Source organism: Mus pahari, chromosome 12 (assembly GCF_900095145.1).
Source record: "Mus pahari chromosome 12, PAHARI_EIJ_v1.1, whole genome shotgun sequence".
NCBI lineage: Eukaryota > Metazoa > Chordata > Mammalia > Rodentia > Muridae > Mus > Mus pahari.
In genome coordinates, this window is record NC_034601.1 from 46,338,799 (window position 1) to 46,354,323 (window position 15,525).

Sequence of the window (15,525 nt, forward strand, 5' to 3'; positions counted from 1 at the left end):
CTACCCTTCCATGGGTATTTTATTCCCTATTCTAAGAAGGAATGAAGTATACACACATTGGTCTTTCTTCTTGATTTTCTTGTGTTTTGCAAATTGTATCTTGGGTATTCTAAGTTTCTGTGCTAATATCCACTTATCAGTGAGTGCATATCAAGTGAGTTCTTTTGTGATTGGGTTCTCACTCAGGATGATATCCTTCAGATACATCCATTTCAACACTTATTTTGATTAGATACCCAAAAATCTATTCTCGGGCAATTATTTGTTTCCAATCATAACGGTAATTTGATATTTGGTAATTTTAGATATAAACCAGTTTTGAATGATTATGGCATCTTCTACTTTGTCTTGAGAACATTAAGTACAACCTCAGTTTCTTCATACAAAATAATTGTTATTTACATTTTAATATTTTTTTCTTTTAAAAATTGATGTTCGAAAATACAGAGACCCACAACCAGATATTATGGAAAGCGTGAGAGAACTTGGGACACTCAGTCCTAAGTGGGAGGTTTTCATCAAATCCTGTCACTTATGGTTCAGAGAACCCTGTAGGAAAGGAGGTAGAAATATTGTAAGAGCCAGAGGAGATGGAGGATACCAAGGAAACAAGGCCCTCCAAATCAACAGGATCAAAGCCCCTATGAATTCACAGACACTGAGGCAGCATGCACAGAGCCATCACGGGTCTGTACCAGATAGGGTACTAAGATGTGAAAGGTAAGAAGATGCACGTATCCACTTGTAACCCAGAGGCTCTCTCCAACTGATAACCACTTGCAAATTAAATATATATATATCCTTACACACACACACACACACACACACACACACACACACACACACATATATATATATCCTTCCCTACAGATCCTTTGGTCCTTTGCATATATATTATGGTGTCTAATCTAGTATATTTATGGGATTCCTGAGTGTGCAAATAAATGTCTTTCTGCATCTGTATCCATTTTCTGTGCCTTTTCTTGGGCTCTTTTCCTTCTGTGATATGTTTTGTTTTATTTTTGTAATGTCCTGTAGAAGTCTGCTTGTTTTCCGATGAGAGACAGAAAGGGAAGGAATCAGGAAAGGAGGGGAGGTGGGGAGGAACTGTGAGGAGTAGTGGAAGGGGAAACTATAATCAGGACATGTTATAAGAGAAAACATCTAATTTTGATAAAAGAAAAATAACTAAATAAAAACTAAAAGTTGGAGTTTGACATTTCTTTTCGCTGGGCTTGATCCTGCCATTTTCCAACCAGGATTCAACTTAAACATTCCTGTTTTCTAAACATTCTTATCTTCTCTATCTACTCTCAAAACCCAGCTTTCATCCTTTTTTTTTTCCCCAGTAATCAAGCTAAAATGATTTTGCTCTTCAGTTCTTATCAAAGGTTATCCTGCTCACAAAGAATGCAAGACACTGGTCGCCTCAAGTGTTTTCAAGTGTTTAGCATCAAAGATGAATACAATGAGCCAGGGTACTCTTTGGCTGTTCCATCTTCCTGATGTGGAATGCTGTGAGGAGCAGACCAGGTATCTTTCACCAGCTCTTCACATCTGATGACACAGATGGAGTGGTGTTATTTTTGTGACAAGGTTATAAGATGTTCAGAGCTCCTAAGGAATATGTCCACTCTCATGAGTGAGAAGATGAGGATGAAATGTATGAAAGGGGGCAGAGAAGGACCAAGAATGATAAATATTTGAGGCACAGTAGCCTCAAAAATCAGTAATGCATGTCTTTCTCAGGAGGGCACAAATCTTGCTTCTTTTGTCCTTTGAGGAATGAATTGATGATTGACTGAAAAAGAGAATGGACAGGACTTTTAATGACATATGTCTATATCAGTGGATCAGTGCTTTGCCTAAAAATCATCAGAGAAACTTCTGGCAGGAGGTGGTGATTAACCTAGGGATCCACAACTGGTCAACACACAGAGTGTGAGAGACTTGGGAGGCTTAGGCCTAAATTGGATGACTTTTTTTTTTATTAGATATTTTCTTTATTTACATTTCAAATGCTATCCCAAAAGTTCCCTATACCCTCCCCCTGCCCCTGCTCCCCTACCCACCCACTCCCACTTCTTAGCCCTGGCATTCCCTGTGCTGAGTCATATAAAGTTTGCAAGACCAAGGGGCCTCGCTTCCCAATGATGGCCGACTAGGCCATCTTCTGCTACATATGCAGCTAGAGACACGAGCTCAGGGGGTACTGGTTAGTTCATATTGTTGTTCCACCTACAGGGTTGCAGCCCCCTTCAGCTCCTTGAGGACTTTCTCTAGCTCCTCCATTGGGATGACTTTTTTTAAACCCTTCCTTCAGTGATTAGTGGAAGGACCCATATGGAAGAGAAAGTGGGAAGATTGTAAGAAAGACATGTTGGATGACTCCAAGAACATTGAGACATGAGGATTCGTGCACATGTGACAGCACAAAGAATGACAGCATTCACAAGACCTGCACAAGTCCAAACCAGATAAATCTCAAAATACAAAGGAAAAGGAAAAGTCAAGAAAACACAAAGGCCCATCAAAGCTTTTGGTTTTGGAATTGATTCTGGGGATGGAAAAGTCAATCACTTTTCTTCAATGGAGTGACCCTTCAGGGCAGGATCCATGCCCAGAAGTGTTTGGCTAGCACAAAACAAAATGCATGTTGGTTTTGTTTTGTTTTATATCTGGAGGGTATTTTGGGGGTGGGGAGGAGGCAGGTAGTTTTTGTGTTGTTGGGTTTTTGGATGGTTGGTTTGATTTTTGTTTTTTGAGAAAAAGAATATATGAACTTATTAAGAGAGTTGGGGAGGATCTAGGAAAAATTAGAAGACAGGAAATACTATAATAAAATATGTATGAAAATACTGTATATAAACATGATGAAACGAAGAAAGGGGAAAAGGGAAGGGATAAGGGAGGTGACAAGCAAAAAAGGGAAGGTGAAAGGTGAGTATATTCTGATGAAATAGAGTATACTTTCTATACTGTAGAGAATGAGATGGGTGACATCACTTTTACTCTTTCTTCATGAAATACTTGTACATCATTGAGTTCCTGAGAAAATTGAAGGGTTGCAATTTTAATATAGAAAATAAGACTACTTTGAAAAAATTCCTACAACCTTCTCCTTTTGAATTATTTTCAGTTTGTTCACTTTCTGGCATCAATTGTTAGAGAAGTTCTTTTCTATCTGCAATAAATCAAATCAAGCTGGAAATTTTAAGTGTCATAGAAATATTGGAAGGTTTTTAAGACATGGTCCTTAGGAAACATGTCCAGGGACTAAATACTAGGTTTGTTACGTATGAGCTTTGAGTCTGGATTGTTAATTCCATATAAACGGTGGGAAATGTTGCTATTTGTTTCTTAGGGATTTTCTAAGCCTCAGATAAGTTAATATAAAAAACTTGGCACAAGGTCTACTGTATATGAATTGTTATCACTGCTGTAACAAATCATAAAACACACAGTAACTCAAAAAAATTAATGTAATTATCCTGAAGTGTATAGAGGTCAAAACTCTGACACAGGTTTCATTAGGTGAGCCCAGGGTGTCAGGTGGTTCATCTTCAGGTTTTGAGGCTCATAGGAGATTGTTCACGAATTCTACCCCACATTTTAAAGTTGTCTACATCTCCTGTTTCCACATCCCTTTCCTCCATCCTCCAATCTAGGAACTAAGTTTGTATCTATATCTTTTCAACAGAATGTTTCCCTGTTATTAAGTGGTGGTAAGGTTGAGCCATCCTACACAATCCATGACTACTCTACTCCAATATCCTTAGCAATAATCACATGACAAAATTTCTTGAGTAAGTAAAGTTACATTTGACAGGTTTTGAAGCCAAAGCATAGACAGGACTGGAGAATCTTTATTATGTTCATTAGAAAATCATCAAGGGTTAATATCACAATCATTTTTACTACTTCATCAGCATAAATGTGAACATACATCTTGATTTTTCTACATAGTAGGTATTATTTAATGACTTTCCATCTATACATTTCTCTGATAAATAATCAACTAGTAAGTGACCGGAAGCCCTTCAGAGACCTTTTGGCCAGTTGGTGTTAATTTTGCACACTTCATAGTTCCTGCTTAAGTGTAGTGTTTTCCTTATTGAAGTGCTGAACAATGGTGATATAAAATTTATAACCAATCTTTACATGAAGTTTAAAATTGAATTAAAAATAATATGAAAACATCAAGCTAAATTATTGAATTTGTATAGTCAGTGAAAAAAACCAAACCAGAATTTTATGGTTCTTAGAAGTTATTCTAAAACGTATTAAGGTAAATGTTTCTAATTGTTAGAATGCTTGAAATGAAGTCAGAATTTATTAGGATAAAGTAAAATTCTAGAGCCCCAATACTAAATTTTTGTACTTATTTTCTGTGTCGCTTCTTATTTTCTTTCCTCCTTGGTTTTCATCGTACTGAATTAATATAATTGCTTAGTGAGAAAAAAAATAACACTCCGAGGTGTGAACACTTAATCTCTTTTCTAATTTATCACAGTGCCATATTGCTAATACAATACTATAATATTTCTTTAGAAAGAATTTATATTGGTTCAAATGAACCGTTGAAATATTTTGTGACTTTTCTGAACAGTTTGATAATGTCTATCCATAAACCACATTGCTTACTTCTAATCTATCTCTAACTCTCTTCTCAACTATTCTTCACATAAACATAAACACACACACACACACACACACACACACACACACACACACACACACACTTGTATTTCAACAATCACATTTTTGCTCTATTTTAAGGATAACTAAGGTGAAGAGGGTTCTGTGTCACAATACTAACCAGAACTGGCCCTGGCATACTCTTTATTTTGTGGCGTTAAAACAATCTGACCTATCACGACCACTTGACATCACTCTTCTGGTACAAGGCATCTGCTGAATGTTTGAGAAAAGGTTGAGAGAAAGGAACTCAAAGCTTTGGCATCTAGGAAATGTGTGATAATGGAATCTTGTCTACTGTGCCTAAGTAAGGAGAGGTGGGGAATCAAGAACCTCTCCAAAAAGTAAAATAGGAACGAAAGGACCGTTTCAAATCTCATTTCTCTAAAAGGCTTTGGTAGCTGAACAAATTACCTAAAATAGACACCACTGGTCAATGAGAATGGCAGCAAATGATGGCAACAGCATGTCAGCCACTTTCTAAAGTGTCACTGGCATGGCTGGAATGTGGTAAGCAACACAGGTGAAAAGTAGCAGTGACCCAGTTGTGTGTTTAAGTGATACACAGAGAGTGCAGACAAAGGAAGTTTTTTTTTTTTTTTCTTTTTCTATTTTCTGTTATGTTATTCTTTTTTATTAGATATTTTCTTTATTTACATTTCAAATGTTATCCCCTTTCCTAGTTTCCCCTCCGAAAATCTATGCCCTCCCCCTCCCCCTGCTCCCCAACCCTCCCACTTTTTAATAATAGTAAGACTTTTGTATCCTCTATTTCTGCACAGCATTAAGAGAATCAAGTTCACATCATTTTAATAAAACAGATAAAATCATACCTAAAGGCATAACATATCTACCTACCTATCTATCTATCTATCTATCTATCTATCTATCTATCTATCTATGCATCTGTTCATATATGTATGTATGCATGCATGCATCTGTCTGTCTTCTATCTATCTGTCTATCTATCTATAATTTTTTCTGCATAATGAAATGTTCTGGAAGAGTAAATTTTCAAAATAACTACCATACATCCATTCACTGGGTGACAATTTTTCTAAAGTCATTTAACACTCCACTGACTTCACCAGTCTTGGCAATGGTGAGTCTACTCTCTCCTGTTTTTCACGAGAGGGATAACCACTGTTGTCCTGTATTTTGAGAACAAGTGTCTTGATACCCAGCTAGTTCTCGATGACTATCTTCACCAATGCCAAATGTCTGGGATTTCAATAAATCCAGTACACACACACACACAGATTTGCTTTTGGTCATCAAAGTGTAATGTGCACTGCTGTAAGAAAGCACAGTGGTGTTTATTGACATCACAGGAGTACACGTCAGAAATGAAATCGTTAGCACTTCCTGCCACCAGGTCCTACTGAATCCGAATGTTGGCAATATTACAGATGCTTTGGGGGCAAGTCAAGAGTGAGAGCCCTGAATTAGAACACAGCAGAAGCACAAGCAGAAGGCTTACCTGCGATGGACTGTCTTTACCAGAGACATCATGGTTGCTTTTTATTGCATCTCATTTTCTCCTTTTGAGAGTTTTCAGTCCACTCTCATAGAGTTTTATTAAATTCAATTTTATTGTTTTACTTATTCAGTTTATATCCTGCTCATTGCACCCCCTTTGGATTTCTCCCTCCCACAGTCTATCCCATGTACAGGCAACAATTTTGGGGGTAGCCCATGTCCTAGTTGTTCAGGACCCACATGAAGATCAACCTGCACATCTGTTACATATGTGTGAGGATGCCTAGGTCCAGTCTGTGTATGTTCTTCAGTTGGTGGTTCAGAATCTGAGAGCCCCCGTCTCCCACCCCCATAAAAATACTCTGCTGCTAAGTATGGTTTAAACAAGCTACTATTTTAATTATTTACAAATGCATCGGCTACTAGGCTTGCTTTTGTCTTGAATCAGATGTTTTCAAGACACTAAGTGGCATTATATACCATGCTGTTTTAATCCAATCCCTTTTTTCTGCAAAATAGGAAACAAATCCAGAGAAGTCGTGTTTCATTTATCACATTAATAATACATACTCCAGTGTTTTAGGTTCTCTTCATATAGATCTATATATTCATTCTGTTATTCAATTCCTTCTTCTCTTTTCCTGCATCCTATCTTCTCCCTTCTATGTAAATGGTGCCTAATGGATTTAGTCTAAGTTCCTTCCAACATGTCTTCACTGCCAACACCTTTATTAAAGTTCTGAGTAATTATTGGTTTATATTTAGTTTTCTTTGTGGTAGGAGCAGTGTGTAAACCAGAGTTTGTTTTCCCCCAGCGTTCTTCTGATTCCCATTTCTGCCTCCATTTGGCTTTAATACTCAGGTTGGAAGTGACTTTCAAACTCCTTGATCACTTTTGGATTAAACTAGGAGCTCTTTTAACCTTTCAGCTCCATCTTTTCTACCTCTATTGCTAGCTCTTCTCAGTAGATTTTGTTTTCCAACTGTGTCTTTATAGTCACATCTCTGGGGTTAAGAGGAAACAGCCAAAAAACAAACAACCACCACCAACAACAACAACAACAAAAGTTATCTGTATACCCTTCCTGTCCCATACTACTGTTAAAAAGTCCTAATGTTAGTTATTGCAGAAGTAGAATTGTTATGAAGCCATAGCTTCTAGTGAAAGAAACATGCTTGAGATCCCTTTTCCCAGTACGTATTTCATGAGGTCTCATCCAGCTCTTAGATTATTAATCTCTTCACATTGTTTTTCTTGAAACATATGTTTAGAAGATAGAGGAACATAGGAGAGAAATTCTTCATTCCCTAATCATATCTATCCCATAAATGAGAAGCTGGCACTGCTGAACTGAATTTCAGTCTGAGGCTTCTCCGAGACATATGCTCGGGTGCAGGTTCAGTGCTTGTCTTGGGCAGAGACTGCATAAGACTCAAGGTTAAACCTAAACTCATCTGTAACAAGGAAAATTAATTTATCTGGGATCTCAATTGGCAAGAATTCTCTGATCTTTCCTTTCCTTTCCTTTCTTTTACTTATTTATCTTATATGTGAGATTACACTGTTGCTGTCTTCAAAAACACCAGAATAGGGTATCGGATCCCATTACAGATGGTTATACGCAACCATGTGGTTGCTGGGAATTGAACTCAGAACCTCTGGAAGAGCCATCAGTGCTCTTAACTGCTGAGATGTCTAGGCCCATGAGGAAGAATTCTCCCTGGGGATCTGAGAGTCAAATACAGGTGAAAGAGGATGGAGGGATGTCTGGGGGAGAAAAGCAGCAATGGACTCAAGGTCATTTCACATGGATTGATTTAAATAATCATAATTAAAAACACAACTGGTTATTTTGTCTTTGAAATTCATGACTCCTGAATCTTAGCTAGTCTCCCAATTGAAAGCTTTCCCTATTTTTAGAGCATATAGATAAAACTCTTGCAAGACTAGGCAGAAATTCTCTTGCTTCACTGGTAACCTACTTTGAATCTTAGCCTAGCAGAATAATAACTGAATAAATAAATATGTAAGCATGTTGTATGCTGTGTTCAGAGAGATAGTATATGAGCAATTCCCAATTTTAATTCAAGTAGTTTTAAAAATATAACCTATACATTTTAAAGTTAAATTTTATGCTCCTAATTTTAATAAAAAATAAGTATTAAAAGATACATGGAAGTTATTTCCTGAAGCAAGCTTTTCACCTATACTTTTAGAAATTCTTTTGGACTAGTTCACTGTCAGAAGCTGACCTTCCTAAATGCCCCTTATCCAGAAAATTAATTTAGCTGTCGGTATATATATCCCGCTCTCCTGTAAATCACATTCTACAAAACAATGCAATTACAACAGATGTGCACTCTCTACGCTGCACAAGATGAGATTTTACAATGATGCAGAGTGAAACATATGAAAAGGTGAAGAGCTTTCTGTGACACGTGAAGGGCCCGGGTTCAGATCTGCAGCACCCAAGTAAAAGTCAAGGGTAGCAGGGCACGACTTCGATCTCAGCTCTGGAGACTGGGATATTCCTGAGGCTTCCTGGCCTGCCAACCTAGACCAACATAAACCTGAGTTCTAGGTTCAGCTGAGGATCTTTACTTAAAGTAAGATGGGAAGTGATGGAGAAGACTGTTGATACTGAATTCTGAGCCCATGAACATTGTGCACATATGTTCTACATAATTGAACACACCCTCTCCTTATTAAAAAACAAACAAACAAACAAAAAATAAACCACCACCAACAACAATACCAAGTTCAATTCCCCTTAATATGAAGCTTGTCGTGCAACCTGTTCCCTTTTTACTGTCGTTCTTTAAGGAGAGTGATTGTGTCACGTAAGACTAACACGAAGACACAATTGAAGCTTGTCGAATGTCCATTTGGAAGGTAAAAATATACAGGGCTTTTATAAACCAGTATAATAGTTTTATTCACCGAACAGCAATTCATGTGAAAATTTGGTAAGTGCCACAGCACCTCAAATAGCTGAGTGCAGTAAGCATGTGCTATGCGGAAAATGCTTTTTAGAATCAAGCTGAGCTTTAGAAGTATCCATGATGCCGTTAAGCTTCCTATTCAATATACCGGACTGATGTCTCTTCCAGTAGGACTATCACTGGCATGACAGCTCTGTGGGATGCTGGCTTATGAAGTATGAGAAGATCAAAGCTTTCATCTAAAGACTTTAAATTTAGACAGCTTCAAAGTTACTAAAAATAGATAAACCCTTAATTTTAAGGACTTGTTAAAAGTTCTCCAAATCTCCCCAGGTTTGTACATAATAATTTTCTAATATAAGTTTGACCTTGGTATCAGTCTAGCAGTAGGTAAAAATTCAAGAGAGAAGCCTTTACTTGTCTGATTTTAGAAAGGATTCTTTTAGGCAAATTGATATAATTTGTGCTAATCTATGCAGTCAAGCCCCAGTTTAACACGGCATGACATTATTTTGGTTCATTATAATTTTATGCTTTAAGTTGCCCTTCTAGGCTACCAAATTAACTCCAAATTATCATTGGAGTGCTTAGTGATAAATCAATCGTATTTTAAAAAAAATATAAAGTATCTCTTAAAAAAATAATCATGTGTAGGTAGCTTCACATTGCTTTACTTAAAATCAAGGTTAGCAAATCCATTAATTCCATTAATATCACAATCATCCAACAGCATTGGTAGGTGGATCACAACATCTAGGAAAATGACATAACAGTTTACCTACCCATCTTTTTTCTGATTAGTGTGTGTATGTGTGTGTGTGTGTGTGTGTGTGTGCGCGCGCGCATGCGAATATGCGTGTGGGTATATGTATTGCTTTGGCTCAAACCCAATCCATTGTATGTGCTAGGCATCCATTCTTTCACATCCCTTCCTTTCTTCTTGCTTGACCTGACTCGATCACTTTAATTTTCTTGCTATATGTAATATCTTCTTCCTCTTCCTCCCCCACCTCTCTCTCATAGTCTCTCTGCCTCCTATGATGCCAAATAACACCCCTGAGCCCCAAACACACCCATAAATTGTCATCTTGATTGCCACCTAAAAACTAAGGATTATCTACTGAGATTCTTTTCTTGACTTTCCTCTACAACTTCTTTGAAACACTTATTAACAGCACCCTCAAGGCATACCACAAGGGCTTTTCCTACCAGGATCAGTGTGTGCCTAAACATGGACGGTAGTGTTAGTACACACCATCCTACCTTTGCTCCATGCAGCATTAGAAGTACAAAACTTGGCGTTGTCGGAATGCATCTGTTTTTACTTCTATCCCCATCTGTGAAGCAACGCCTAGGCAATTTCATTAACTCAAGATTTGCTAGGTAAAAACAGAACCATTGAAAACGAAGCAGCTCATTGTATTTGAGTTCTAGACGATTTCAGAACCTTTTCAACATTTCCACCACCACCACCACCCTTTAAAACAGTCATTTCTGGCTTTAATGTTTGTCTGTGGGCTCGGTTAAAAATATTTGTTTTCCTAAGGTATGAGCAGGTGCCAGTTCACTCACTTGCCAATTGTTTCCTGGCTGAGCAAAGCCTTCTTTATGGGGCCTATAGCCACAACATCTGTTTAGTTCACATGCTTCCATTGAAATCAGATTAACCTGAGCGCCCTGGGGATAATTGCGTCCATGTACAAGTGTCTCGGAGTCTAATGCTCCATCTCCTGCCATCTCTCATCATTGCCTTCACCTGATATTAATAGGTACATCATCTTCAGGTCTTCCCAGTAAGAATACCTATCTGAAAGTCACCTACATAGATTTTGCTTAAGAATTTTGCTTGGATATGTACTTTTCAATCATTGTGTCCAAAGGAAAAAAAATATATATATAAATATATATTTTGTCTCAGGAGATCAAGTTTTAATACTGACAAGTTACATGATCCATTCAACATTTTGTCATCCCAAATTAGGGACATCTTTTTTTGTTCCAATCTAAGTGTGGCAACTAATTGTACCAATGTGCCAATTATGGATCTTTTCCATTTCTTTTCCCAATTTCTATAGAACAAAGTGCATGCATCTAGTAGAAAGACATGTACTTGTTTGGCATTCCTGATAGTGCTGTTTGAGCATGTTTTTATATGACTGCTTTTCTTATACAAAATGTGAATTTGATATTTGATGGCTGTTTCTTTCCTGAGATTGCATCTGCTCAGCACTATCTTCCTTGCTGTTTCCAATATCACGTGTAGCATATTGGAATGTGGAGGGAACTTTCACATTATTTCATCAAGTCTCCTCAGTCTTATCTTGAAGTAAGGAGAAAAGAACAAAGGGTGTCACCGAGAGACTTAACAATTCATCACTTAAAATAGTCTTCCGAATGCAACTGAGTTTTGTCAAACTGCAGTCAGGCTACACTCTAGCATTCAGCATGTGGAAAATTATAAAGTGAATAAAAATTATTTCATTTTTGTATGCCATCCATCTCATCTTCTCTTGGCTCTATTTAACCTTTGCTTACAAGTGCTCTCCGTTTACACGTCCCTCTTGCCCTTCATGAATTGTGTTTACCTTTTTGCTTCTGTTCTTGCTGTGTGAGTGTGTGTGTCTGTGTCTCTATGTGTGTCTCTCTGTGTGTGTGTGTCTCTGTGTGTATTTGTTCATGTATCTTTGTGGGGGTGGAGGTGGGAGTATGTGTGTGTGTTTATGTTCATGTGTCTTTGTGGCAGTGGGTGCATGTACGTGTGTGTGTGTGTGTGTGTGTGTGTGTGTGTGTGTGCAGGCCATTGGATGACCTCAGGTATCATAACTCAGATTCTGGGAACATTTTGAGCTAAGGTCTCTCACTGAGTCTGGAGCTTGCCAAGTAGACTAGTGTAGCAGCCCAGCCTACCCCGGGACCCAGCACTCTCTTCCTCCTCCACAATGAGGTTTAATGTGTACTCTCATACTTCACTTCTCTTTTTCACATGGGTAGTGGAGATTAAGCTCAGGTTCTCATGCTGTCAAGGCAAATACTTCACTGCCTGTGCCACATCCTCAGACCCAGTCCCCTGCACTTTCTAAGTGCCTTGCCTGGGATGCTGTTGGCTCTATCATGCAGGGCTCTCTCTCCATCTGCACAAGCAGTGTCAACAGTAGGCATGGATTCTAGAACCACGTGTACACTTATTATATGTCCTCTCACTTGGGTGTTTCCGGGCATCTTACACTCAACCTAGCATCCCAAGTGAACTAACATTTCCTGTTCTTTTATAGTTTCCTTCTCCTGTCATCAGTGGGTTTTTCTTTTTGGATTTTCTAGTCCATTACTAATTGTATCTATCTATAGGACCAAGCAAACAAGGGATGTTGGAATATTCCTGTATTTGTCCATCATCAACAGCTCTAGTAGTGGTAAGTTCAAAGTGATTTTACTATCCTTAAGGGATGCCTATGGTGTGCTCTGGCATTCTCCTATTATCCCATAAGGCTCTGTAATGTCTAAGCAAATATTTCATTGATGAATAAACTAAATAAAATTGACTAAATGACTAAAATGTTAGTCCCAACTTCACCCTGTTCACTATAACACATATCACATGATGTGTGCTGGCTCCGCTGTGGTGCCTGCCTGTCTACAAATGTTGTGTCTTCATTCAAGCTAAAGTTTTAATATAGGATTTTAAGGATAAAATCTTAGATAAAAATTTTGATTTATACTCTAGATAGTTTTCTACGAATACCTTTAGATTTACTACCCAAACAATAGAAATTTAGTGATTTCCATAATGGCAAATCTAGTTTTTCGTCATTCAGTTAGCTAGCATCTCTTGAAGCTCAGTTTTTCCCTTAGGGACTTCAGTGCTTTGTTGTGAATAATGATTCACAGAAAAAAAATCTGACCACATACTTTCGCTATAATTCATGAAAAAAAAAATCCAAATAACACTGTTCTATCAATTTTAAATGAAAAGTCATAGCAGGAACAATATAATTAAAATGAGTCACATATTTTAAAATGAAATATAGGCTCTACAAATATAACACTAAAGCAACAGATTAACTTTAATCTCAGATTTATTGTGATTTATGCCCCCATTCTGGCCTGGTCTCAACCATGTGGTTATGTTCAAAATGGGCAAGCTCTTTGATGATCTTAATGTTACATATTTATCCTGAAAGGCACAAATCATATAATGACAATAATAATGGCTCAGCTTCAACTAAAATACCTTCTCTGTCTTCCGTTAGTGCTTACTTACGAATCCACAAACACATCCCTTTATAATTAATGTTAATTAACGTTAATTAATGTTAGAGAAAGCCAATCAAGATTTCAGCAAGTTTTACTTAAGTTTTATTAAAATTCCTTTTCAGAATTAGTTTATAGTCATGAAAAGGAATTTGAGAACTTTTTTTAAACCATAAATTTCAGGTATAATTCACTACGTAGTGAAGAAGCTAAGGCAATTCTTCTACGGGAGCCAAAGATACAGTTGATCTTTCATATATTGACAAGTAGTTCAATATTACCTTTAATATTTTAGAAAGAATAAGAAATAACCAAGACAAAAGAAAACATAGCTTTATATTTGTTTCATCAAGAAAACAACCTCTGTTGTCTGGAGACATATGTCAGTAACCAGCTTGCTAGAGGTCATGGGTTTGATCCCTTGCATTGGAAAAAAACAAAACATAAAATATGAAAAAAAATCACCTTTCATGTGTAGTTACATGAAACTTTCTTTTTCTTCTATTTTTGAGGTTGTCATATAACTAAATCACTTTTCAGGTCCCTTTCCCTTGACCCGACCCCAAAACCTCCTTTATACCAGTCTTGCTCTTCTCAAATTCATAGCCTCCTTTTTCATTAATGTAAATGAGAAAATACCAATTTATTTCCTATTAAATGAGTTGCTTTATGCATTTCTGGATTCACTAAATTAAGATATACTGCCTGTTTTCTTCATTTCATTATTAATTTTTAAGTTGTTCTACAAGGTAATGGGTTTCATTATATTTTTACACATGCATGTCTCACCCTTTGTCTTAATTTATCTAATGCAATCCAAGCAGATATTCTGTAAATTGAGAGCACTCCCTGATTCGGAATATTCTTTTTGCAAAGATACAATGTAAACTCTGTCTGGGTTCTGGAGTTTTATAGCATTATTCTTCCTAAAAGAGATAAAAAAAAAAAAAAACCACTAATTCAGTGCTAAATGCCACTTCAATCCACTTATCTTTAAGCATTCTAATGCTTGTTATTGTATCTCTAACATGGCAACATCTAACCAACACTGTAAACATTCCACACACACAAAGAGAGTGCAAACTACTGCTTCCATTAGTGAAAGATAAAATTATAGTTATTTCTCATATGGGAAAATGAGTAAAGTTATGCTATAGGCAATCTAAATCTGGCCTCATCCTCTTTGTGCTAAGATGATAACATCTAATTATAGATCATAGGCTACTGTCATAGATTTAGTTGGGGGGTTGGAAATCAACAGTTTTTAGTGTTGTATGTAAATTCTAAAAACTAGTAACATTTGCATTTCTGGTCTTGTCCAGCAAACAACATCCAGCAATTTTGTCTTAACTTTTTGGATGAAAGACACATACCACTTTTCTCTCTCACAGCTGCTGATGCTTCCTACAGTTATAAATAGTCTTAGCAGAAGAAAAAAGAAAACATCCCCGAATCTCTCATGCCTCAAGGTTGTGCTGCTTCTGGCCTCCCTGGAGGGTCGAGAGAGGGCAGAAGAAGAGCGATGCATTGCCATGGTCTGAGCACAGACTCGTCTATCAGACCACAGGGCTTTCCTCTCCTGTGCCTTCTTTGCACTAGAGTGGAAACAACTGAAAGAACCCCCCCCCCAAAAAAAAAAAGCAATTCTGTTGAATTACTTTGTAGAACTGAGGTAATAAATGGCATAGCTTGTCTCTCTAGTAAGCACTTTCCAACACGAAGACATCGTGCCTAGGAAATACATTTTATGTGAAATTTTATTTCATACACACAAGGGGTTTAAATACCAGCATATAAAAGTGAAACAAGGAAAGGAAGAAAACACCTAAAGTTAAGCTTTATGCTGTGCACGGGCAAAAGTTCTTATCCTGACAAGGTTTTTTATATTATATATTAGCCTAGCCTGGCCTTTAAGAATCTCAGATGACTGTCTGCTGAAGCCGGGCTCAGGGAGGATTTGGATCTGAGCGCTGTGATTTTCTGTTAGGTCAAAGGCCCAAAATCCTACTCTTTTCCAAACCACATTTTCAGACCCATTTCTGATTTCACAGTATACACATATTCTCTCTCTCTCTCTCTCTCTCTCTCTCTCTCTCTCTCTCTCTCTCTCTCTCTCACACACACTCTCTCTCTCTCTCTCTCTGCAGGGGCTCGCTA

General features: G+C 37.4%; 1 protein-coding gene across 3 annotated transcripts in view; it reads right to left on the reverse strand.

Annotated features, from left to right (window-relative positions):
* Alcam (activated leukocyte cell adhesion molecule) overlaps nucleotides 1–15,525 on the reverse strand; it is a 195,249-nt gene that overhangs the window by 87,662 nt on the left and 92,062 nt on the right. The gene's annotated exons all lie outside the window — the stretch shown is intronic.